At 41.0% G+C, this 11,260-nt stretch overlaps 1 long non-coding RNA gene across 1 annotated transcript in view; it reads right to left on the bottom strand.

Moving 5' to 3' along the window:
- Positions 1–3,748: 3,748 nt before the first annotated feature.
- Positions 3,749–11,260, bottom strand: part of LOC308590073 — a 56,478-nt gene continuing 48,966 nt past the window's right edge. Inside the window, exon 4 of the long non-coding RNA XR_014009679.1 lies at positions 3,749–3,816. This is a non-coding gene — a long non-coding RNA (uncharacterized lncRNA). The remainder of the gene's footprint in view (positions 3,817–11,260) is intronic.

Here is an 11,260-nt window from a genome sequence, read left to right as displayed (position 1 = left end):
TGAGACAGACTGGTGTCAACAACAAAAACAAGAATGTATGGGATTTGACTCACGTCTTATTGAAAGCAGCAGCTAACCTTCACTGGCTCATGCCCTCAAGTCTACACATATCCGCTATCCAACTTTGAAGCTAACCGACCCTTTCTTAATCTGGTCCACAGATCAAACTACCTGAAATGTTGCATTGTTGTTTCCCTGAGCTAGCAGACTCTATTCTCATCATGTATTGGGTTGTCATGATAAGTACACCAGGAAAAGTGACCTAGAAAACAAAGGCTCTTTCTGCTATTCTCCAACATGGATTTGCATGCCATTTTGCTAAAGGGCACAGCAGGGATCAAGGCTGTCAAGAATTAACATTTTTTATGGCTGGTGCATGGCAGTTATTGCAAGGCTAGTTGCAGGAACAATATGAGTACTGAAACAAATCCAGTTTTGATCCCTAAACCCAGATTCACACATGCAAACAGAAGTGTAACAGCTGCTTAAAATTCTACCTAGGGACAAGTTGTTTATGCACAGTAAATTGTTACTGAAGGAGCATCTCCACCCACATGGTTCTGCCTGGACACTGAGGTCCAGCGCCGAGGGCCTTCTGGTGGTTCCCTCACTGCGAGAGATGAAGTTACAGGGAACTAGGCAGAAGGCCTTCTCGGCAGTAGTGCCTGCCCTGTGGAATGCCCTCCCATCAGATGTCAAAGAAGTAAACAACTATCTGACTTTTAGAAGACATCTGAAGGCAGCCCTGATTAGGGAAGCTTTTAATATTTGACAAATTATTGTATTTTAGTATTTTACTGGAAGCCACCCAGAGTGGCTGGGGAAACCCAGCCAGATGGGTGGAGTATGTATGTATGCATGTGTCAGGGAACTGACATCGGAGCTAGAGGCGGAGGGAAGGCTCTCAAATGATGCTGGAGAAGGGCCCAGCAGGGAGAGAGGCAGCTCAACAGATGGGGAAGCAAATCAGCGCAACACCAGGGATAAAGGGGGGCAGATGGGGGAATCGGCGAGAGGGCTCCAGGACTCTTCACCGGACACCAGTGGGGAGAGCATGGGTCCTCCGCTACCCAGGCCCTCCCTGCGCAGAAGACTTCCGCGCAGGGAGAGTAGGAGGAGACTTGGCGTCAAACAACTTTTATGTTGGAAAAGGTTTAAGAAACACCCACTGACGGATTCTGCTAGCGACTGAGGCAGCCACGAAGTGAAGGGCTGTCCAGACAGAAAGGTTTAACCAGGCAACATAGCCAGGAGAGGCGGCAACGTACGCACGAGCAACCCATACTCATTACAGCATGTATGTATGTATGTATGTATAAATAAATAAATATATTATTATTATTATTATTATTATTATTATTATTATTATTATTATTATTACTACTACTACTACTACTACTACTACTACTACTACATATTTCCACAACACTCAAAACTGCAAACCTTCTAGCCACTCTGCCAATAAGTGGCTGATGTTGGCTTAAACAACTGGGGTCTGTTGTATGCAACTGACATTTCTTCAGATAATATTGTTCTGAATAGGCTTTACCTAACATTAACTGAAGGGTTTAACGAGACTGACCCTGTTGCCGACCATGTCATGGCATCAAGTGAAAACTTTACTTATATAGGGTTGTCTATTCACATGGCCCTGGCATTTATTTATTAAAAGAATTCATATTCATCGTTTCAAAGAAATCTGCCAGGATCACTTACAATATGGCAAAGACAAAAATATAATGTTGAAATACAAAAATTAATAATATTCAAAGCTAAAATAAGCAATGGCAGTGTGACATGAAATATCAGCATCCATGATTTAAAACGGTATTTTAAATGCCTGGGTAAAACAAAACTGAAAAGACGTTGCTTGTTTGACAAGACAAATGTGTCATGCAAGAATGACACCTTAAGGAATCTATCTATATCCAACTACTATTTTAGCTGCTATTTCTACAACCATGTCTAAAAAGTCAATTTGGATCCCAAGGGTTATAAGCAGAAGCTTTTGGGGGTGCACAATGCCCCCCCCCCCGTGGCAATGCTGTGCTAATCAGAATGGGACAGGGTATGGTGCCACTGGCGAGATCAGAGGAGGTGGCAGCAGACATTCAGGTGCCATCTGTGTTCCTTTCCGTCCCAGCACATCGAATGCCACTAGGAGGATGCCACTTCTGCCAGCTCCCCTCATGAGCCACCATAGAGAATTTTGACCCATTTCCTCTCCTCTCTCTACATCTATTTTGCTATTTTACCTCGCATATTGTGCAGGACATATGTATTGAGCAGGCAAGCTGAATAATGTTGTTTGATTTAAAACACACAGAGACAGAGGGAGCCCACAGATACCATGGTTCAATATGGACTGAAATAATTTACTGTCTCTAACTCTAACTTGAGGTAGCAGTGTTTCTTCAGTCTTGAACTCTGGCTATAAGTGTTGATTGGGACTTCATCTTCATCTATTTTCTGGATGATTAATGTCTGCCTGTGTCGTGTGGCGAGCAAATGCAGAATGCCCAAACTGCTTAAGTCAGGTCAGTTCTTTGTCTTAAATTCTCCACCATCTTTCAAGTTGTGAAGTCTTCTCATAAGTCATGTCTTTTGTTTGTTCAGCTTATACTCCTGGAACAAAGGCTCCAATTCCTATTTCAGTTCAGTTGCTCAATAAAGGTCCAGCGCACAAAAGGCTAAAAGTCATAAAGCACTTCTTTTTTCTTTGTGGAGCAGAATAATAATAATAATAATAATAATAATAATAATAATAATAATAATAATAATAATAATAATAATAATAAACCATTGCAAAGTTACAGAGACTACTCAATCTCTTTCTTCACTGCTTCACGATCACACCTTCTTTAATTATATGGAAAACTTTCTGAATTGTTTTGTAAAAGATGGGGATAAAAAGCATTTATCCTTCCATGTTGGTGAGTGTAAGAACATATGGGAAGCACATAAGTAGGACCTGAGAGCAATAACACTCTCACCTCCTGCAGCTCCCAGTAACTGACTTTTGCAACCAGATTTTAAATAATATTTGAACTATGTTTGGTTAACAAGAAATAAAATGAAAAGAAGCAAAGGTTGTTGAATCTTAAGAGGACCATACGTTGTTTCCAACTGTATCCTTTCACTGACAGAAGACTCTGTGATCCAGCCATGGGTGTCTGCAGAAATAATTCTGGCTTGCCATCCTTGTGTGTTTATCTCAAGAATGAGAAGTCCCCTTTCAGTGCTCTAGTAAAGACTGAGAATTTTGTCTTTTTTATTATTATTTTATAAGATTTCTTCACAAGTAGGTCTCAGGACAGGTTACAGCAACGTAATCGTACTATAAAGAGTGAAAGAAGCAAAAGAAGCAAAACTTTCAGATGGATAGTTTCCCTTGGAATAGTTCTGATCACATTTTCAAATAATGAGATTTGTTTTATTACGGCAGTCTTGTTACTTGTCTTACACTGCATTTCTATGTATGCCTACTCAGAAGTAAGCCCAGCTTAGCGAGTATAAAATTGCAGCCCTCATGAGATAGAATCCATTTGAATGTAAGCTATAAATCTCTCAAATAAACATGTTACTGATACAAAACTAGTCAATTAGCATTTAAATCACTCATTAGAGCTAATTTCGTGATATTGCCTTGAATGGTATTGAAGATGCTAGCTGGGATAAATGATGTACAATTACCTGCTGAAGCCTACTGTACAATCCAAAGCCAATCAGGATTGTTTTATGAAGCTCTCTGCATAATCAGCACTATAACTGCCCAAAGCACACTGCCATATTGATAGTCTTCAAATATTTAACAGTCTGTCAGGGAGATGAAAGAGAACAGTTGTTGACCAATATCCGTGAATATTACCTCTGGTCATGAAAGCAGTGGGTTTCCATTGGAGGACAGTTGACTTACGTTACATGTGGGGTGTGGGTGGGGGAGTCCTAACTGTAAGAATGGTTCTTCAAAGGAACAAGCTGCTTAGGGTGACTGAGAATCTTTTCCCTTGGCATTCTCAATGACTCTTTCAATAATGAGTTGAGTGTATGATATTTTGATCCAAACCAGTGTTTGCTGTTGATAGCCTACAGCTGCATTCCAATTTGTCATTCTACAATGGTGCGATACTGAGCTCAGACAATGGGACGGGGGGGGGGTCTGCAAAAATTCTCCCAGTTTGCAAAAATGTGAATGCATGCACAAACAAACATAGCATCTGGAGATGTATACATGTATACATTACACACACACCATTGGATTTGAGGGTTTTTGAAAATGCAAGCTGATGTTAAGCATTACTGTTTAAAATTAATCGATGAGAGTTCTGAGCATGGCTGTGTGTTTTGAAAAGGTAACCTAACCATCAATATTTTTCAGAAATATTTTAGTATAGAAATTGTTAACATTTGGCTCTGCAGATGTGGCTGGATTCTAAGTCCCATCAGCTATAGCAGGCATAGCCAATAGTCAGGAAAGATGGGAACTGTAGTCCAACAACAGCTGGTCAACATCCATCTTCTTTTAGAATCATCAGATAGTTCTACTTTTTTTAATGAGCACCAATTATCAAAGCTGTTGTTCTGGCCTCATTTGGATGCTAGAAGGCAATCTCTGTTGCAGTGTTGTCCAAGGATTTTGTTAGAGCAGAATGAATCGGTAGATGAATTGGTAGATGAAGGGAACGCAGTGGATGTAGCCTACCTTGATTTCAGCAAGGCATTTGACAAGGTGCCCCATGATATTCTTGTAAAGAAGCTGGTAAAATGCGGTCTTGACTATGCTACCACTCAGTGGATTTGTAACTGGCTGACTGACCGAACCCAAAGGGTGCTCATCAATGGTTCCTCTTCATCCTGGAGAAGAGTGACTAGTGGGGTGCCACAGGGTTCTGTCTTGGGCCCGGTCTTATTCAACATCTTTATCAATGACTTGGATGATGGACTCAAGGGCATCCTGATCAAATTTGCAGATGACACCAAACTGGGAGGGGTGGCTAACACCCCAGAGGACAGGATCACACTTCAAAACGACCTTGACAGATGAGAACTGGGCAAAAACAAACAAGATGAATTTTAACAGGGAGAAATGTAAAGTATTACACGTGGGCAAAAAAAATGAGAGGCACAAATACAAGATGGGTGACACCTGGCTTGAGAGCAGTACATGTGAAAAGGATCTAGGAGTCTTGGTTGACCACAAACTTGACATGAGCCAACAGTGTGACGCGGCAGCTAAAAAAGCCAATGCAATTCTGGGCTGCATCAATAGGAGTATAGCATCTAGATCAAGGGAAGTAATAGTGCCACTGTATTCTGCTCTGGTCAGACCACACCTGGAGTACTGTGTCCAGTTCTGGGCACCACAATTCAAGAAGGACACTGACAAACTGGAACGTGTCCAGAGGAGGGCAACCAAAATGGTCAAAGGCCTGGAAATGATGCCTTATGAGGAACGGCTAAGGGAGCTGGGCATGTTTAGCCTGGAGAAGAGGAGGTTAAGGGGTGATATGATAGCCATGTTCAAATATATAAAAGGATGTCATATGGAGGAGGGAGAAAGGTTGTTTTCTGCTGCTCCAGAGAAGCGGACACGGAGCAATGGATCCAAACTACAAGAAAGAAGATTCCACCTAAACATTAGGAAGAACTTCCTGACAGTAAGAGCTGTTCAACAGTGGAATTTGCTGCCAAGGAGTGTGGTGGAGTCTCCTTCTTTGGAGGTCTTTAAGCAGAGGCTTGACAACCATATGTCAGGAGTGCTCTGATGGTGTTTCCTGCTTGGCAGGGGGTTGGACTCGATGGCCCTTGTGGTCTCTTCCAACGCTATGATTCTATGATTCTATGAATAAAGGACCTCTCGAGCCCTGCCTTTAAGGCTTGGGGTAGCCTCTGCATGGCTACCAAGATAATTTCCTGTTACAGCTAGAGACAAGTGGTATAGAACTGTACAGAGGTTAGTTTTGATCTATTTGTCTTGCAGAGTGTGTTTTTCCTGTTTGTGCTCAGAAGATTGAGATGCCCATTTAATGAATGAAGAAACAAATGAATGAATGAATACCCTCTACACATACCTTGTAAAATAAATTTCAAAAAGCATGGATTTCATAGTTTATTGAGACCGTGCCATCAGAAGAATGCAATTTCTATAAAGGTAAAACTGGAAAATTACAATCTGTTTTTAATAAATTGACATTTGGGATTATATATGTATGAGAAGCAGCCCTTTGTGATAAAGGTTCTGGCATCAGTGCTTTGTGAAATATGTTCTCATTTGGATATAAGAAACAAATGTGATTATCTCAGTTTCTGCTGAAATGTACTGGCCAAAACCCAGAGAACCACAGAACTAGCTCTGCATGCTGTATACCACAGGCATTGGGGCTTGTGCTTCTCAAACAGCCCACCATGGTATACTATATGCCACATTTGTAACTCAGCCAGTTACAAACATAGTTTGCAACATGGCCAGAGCAAGTGCTCCATTCTGATACTCCAAGAATGATGTCTAAAATTTTGACAGACATGTGTGAGATGTGCCTAAAGTTGTTTGCTGGATTGTCACCATGAATGCAGCTTTTATTTATTCAGTATTGGGTTAATCCTTCTTGCTTTTGGAAAACACATAATTTTCCTATTAGACCCACCTAAGATTATTATAATCTCTGGACTAGAGATACATACTTTACTCCCAAAGACCTATTCATTATCTATTTGATCCATTGCTATTTCCCCAGCCCCTACTCCATTTCTATGAATACTCTGAGTGTTATAAACAGCTGATCATTGGTTGTTTCCCTAAGAACCAGTACCACCAGTACTTGCAATCAAGCTACTTTGTTTATTATTATTGTTACACGCCACCCCAATCACTGAGAAGTGTGAGACTCCAGGGTTGTGTGCTTACCAGAGGCTCAGTTTCCTTGGCAGAAAGGACAGTGTAGACCGTGTATGGTTTAAGAGGAATTGTTTTATTTATACATCTATACAACCTGACTATAAGATGGAGAGGCTCACAGCATAACACCCACAAAAGAACTTGCATCTCCATTAGTCACAACTTTGGATCCAGCACAGAGCAAGATACGTCTTTGCTGCACCTCTCACAACAACTCCCTCCACATTCTAGCTCACTCACACAACAACTCTCTAGCACCACCTTCTTTTTGCCTTCTTGCTTGTTTCTCACTTAGATGCAGCTATTTCATCCAGTTCATCCCTTTGGTCTTCCTCTTAAAAAACAAAAACCTTATCTGACCACTTCCCCAACCTTCCCCAAACTCATAATGCCAGAAACACGAGATTAGAGCTAGACAACATCTTCCATGGATAAAAAATGGTAAAGGACCCGTGACAGTTAAGTCCAGTCACAGATGACTCTGGGGTTGTGGTGCGCATCTCACTTTACTGGCCGAGGGAGCCAATGTTTGTAGGCAGACAGTTTTTCCAGGTCATGTGGCCAAAATGACTAAGCTGCTTCTCGTGAAACCAGAGCAGCTCACAGAAACACCATTTACCTTCCCGCCAGACCAGTACCTATTTATCTACTTGCACTTTGTAATGCTATCGAACTGCTAGGTTGGCAGGAGCTGGGACCAAGCAACAGGAGCTCACCCTGTCGCGGGGATTCAAACCGCTGACCTTCTGATCGGCAAGCCCTAGGCTCAGTGGTTTAGACCACATCATGACCTGCGTCCATGGATAGAAGATGCCTTCTTTCCATGGAAGACTTTTGATCCAGCAGAGGGATCCTGGTGACAGGAGAGGAAAAATCTCTTCCCCCAAATTCTTCACCCTCTCAGCACTGCTTCCCACACTGTTCTTGAGAATCCTCTAATTTCTGGAACAGTGTGGGAGGTGGCAGTAAATGCTGCAAGGGAAGGGGAAACTGGCAAAAGTATTCCCTTCTCCATCAGAGGCAGAAAAGTTTGGATCCTGCACATTGTTCTTAGCTTTTTCAGACCACTCTTAAGAAGAAATTTGTTCAATATCACGATTTCATAAAATATCTGGTCAATTAAATTGCAGCTAGATGTGCTGGGCTGTGTTATTTTGCATATAATGTAATTTTCTTTGGTGATTTTGTATTTGACTTTCATTTCAACAACTGTATTATTTCTATTGCATTATAAATAGCACAGGACACATTTCACACTGGGTGTGCTTGCATAGCAGATTGTGGCAGTTTTCAACCGCTTGAATCTTAGCACTTCTGAAGCCATAGCAGTGAAAAGTGGACTGTAGTAATGTACTCAAACCGGGCAATCGTTAAGATGATTTACAATGAGATGGATGAGAGCAATATTATGTACTAAGAGGGAATGACCAAGGATATGCTCTACATGCATTTGAAGGCACCTCAGGAAGTACAACATTACAGGAGAAGGTGGATGTGGGTGTGAAAGAGAGAGGGAAAAAAATAGAAAGGATAAAAATAGAGACAAGTAAGACAAGTGAAATGGATACTGTTGTGCATGATGAAGTCTGATAGAGACTGAGTACACTATAGCTTTGAAGCACATTCAGAGCTCATATTCTTCCCCTCAAAGTGTCCTGGGCACTATAACTTACCACTCACAGAGTTACAGCTCACAGCAACCCTTAACTAACTACAGAACAGAACTACAGAACTAACAACCCAGAACTCTTTGAGGGGAAGAATGTTCTTCAAATATGTTCTAATGGCATAGTGTGTACTCAGTACTATACACACAGTCTTTTTTCCCCTTTTCTTTTTTGGATGTTGAGTGATAGGCCAAGCTTTTCGGCCTCCACAGTCACTTACGGACTCCTTGTTAAAACCATGTTTATGGAAGACAATCTTACTCGGCTATGAGTGATCGCCAAAGAAGAAGACACAGTCTATATGGATATGAGAGAAAGAAAGGTTGCAAGGTTGGCCCCAAGGGTCAGCATCATTTGGCCCATGCCAATTCCTACACCAGCTCAGGGGCCCACTGTGGATACCTGGGCACTCCCAGCTCCTCCATTCACTTGCTATTCTCCCTATACATGTTTTTTATACACGTTTCCGAATGAAAGAAAAAAGGACATTCACAAAATCTCTCAGACACTTCAGAAATATGGAAACCACAACAAAACCTTTGAATCTGATCCATGATAATTTCCTCTCCGCTTTGCTAAATTTTGATTGCCATTTTTTTACCCATTTGCTGAAGGGGAATGTTTGGGGGAGGGGTAACCATGCAGAATGGTGCTTTTGGGTGTGTGTGTGTGTGTGTGTGTGTGTGTGTGTGTGTTTTGGCATGGCTCATCTGCAGTTTAAGACAATGGATAAGCTGCTCATTTGCTCATGGTTGCCCATGCTGAGGTAAACTTGTTCTCTTTCCATGAACCAGTGCTGTTGACAATATTAGCAGAGCGTAGAAAGAAATAGGTGAAATATTCCAAATGCACTGCAAGCAAATGAAACCAAAACAGCCTAATATATATGCTGGTTAGCTGATATGTGATTCTGTGGGACTTTAATTAAGCCTGGTCTTCCTGTTGTCACTCTTAGACCTCACACAGATAATGTGAGCCTGAAATAGTACTTGTAAAACACACTAAAATGTGTAGGTAGAAGATGTAGTGTAGTGTAACTTATTAATTATTGTTCACCGTGTTTGATTGTTAAAAATGTAAACAAACCATTAGCAACTGGCACACAAATTGCTTCCCATTTTAAATCTGCTGCAAATTAATTAAATTACTTTTTCCAAGCTCCACTGTCTAAGCATGATTATTATTTGTGTCGGCAGCAGCAATGTTCCTTTCAGCTTGACTGAACGATACAAAACGAAGACTTTGCAAATCCAGCCTAGAATTCCCACTTGGGATAATTCTCTCCCATTAAAGTTCCTAATAAAAACACCTCAGGGTCTTTTTTTATTGGAAACTCATTCCCAATTATTCAGCAGCACTTACGGTTGCAAAAGAGCAATTGAAGCACTTTCATTTTAGAACAATATGGGTTTTATTCCCGCACTGAATGTAACTATGAGAGTAAAACAGAACCAAAAACTTCCTTATTGTTGTGTTGCTGGAATTAACCACACGATGAATCATAAAATTGCTTCTTCAGATATAAAACAATAACATATGAGTGTGTCAGGGTAACAGAACTACCTTGATAATTTCACAAATACTGTATTCATATGCTTTACAAATGATCATTATGTTTGACCCATCTGGGAAAATCTGTGGATCAGCGCCAATTTCTGTAGCCCAATACTTTAATTAAACTTTGTCCTCAGAGAGGTGAGGTAAAGCTGCAGTATGTGACACTGCACACATATGGATCTGTTAATTAAATGTCTACTTTCTTGTAAAAAAATGATAAGACTGTAAACTGGTCTAAACCTCAAATTAAACATATAGTGTATCTGATAATGTGAAAATTGTTATGTAGTAGCCGAAGGACATACATGGGTTTCTTTCCCTATTTCCTTGTATCAAATGATAAGATTGCCAACTGTTCAGAGCCCTAAATTAAACCTGCACTGTATTTGATAATGGGAAAATTGTATATTAAGTAGCCAGAGGATACACGGAGTAAGTGCAGACACCAGGTGGGATTCAGACATGTACAGAATCATCCATGAGACTTAGGGCACTCAATTATTCCTTGCATCTCTTCCTGCTCTTCAGCAGCATGCAACTCTCCATTGCCTTCATTTTCTTTGTAGTTAACCATGTTTAGTGCTATGTGTCCTCCAATCCTAACGCTAACCATAATTAGCCACAAACCACAGTTTGCAATCATGGTTAGGATGGTACTTGAAGGCTCTCATTTGAACTATGATCAGCATTATTATCAGCAAATGCATTATGCTAACCACAATAAGTTCTGAAAGCAGAGGAACTGTGGCCAAGAAAAAAGAGAATAGGGCAGTGGTGGTGGTGGTGGGGAAAGCATGTGAACACATGAGGAGGAAAGTGAGGGGGCAATCATATTGTGGTGATAGGTAGGGAAAGATGCATAATGGACACAAGAGCAAAATGGACCCCACAGCTCCATAATAATGGGGGACCTTTTCCTACAGGATGGTGAGTTGTTTGTACCCCTTTTTCTATTGGCTGGGGGATGAAAATAACTAAACACATTGGAGAATTTTAAACACGAGCCTATCTGGCATCGGAACAGATGCATGGTAAGGACTCAAAACATATTAATTATCACCAAGAGGGAAAGGACTGGCTTACATTCAAAAGCAAGCTCTTCATCATTATCTTCATCATCATCTTAGAGTCACATTGTAGG

The sequence above is a fragment of the Podarcis bocagei genome (genome assembly GCF_964188305.1).
Source record: "Podarcis bocagei genome assembly, chromosome: 6".
Lineage (NCBI taxonomy): Eukaryota > Metazoa > Chordata > Lepidosauria > Squamata > Lacertidae > Podarcis > Podarcis bocagei.
Note: the sequence above shows the minus strand (reverse complement) of the source record. Positions and strands in the feature narration are given on the sequence as shown.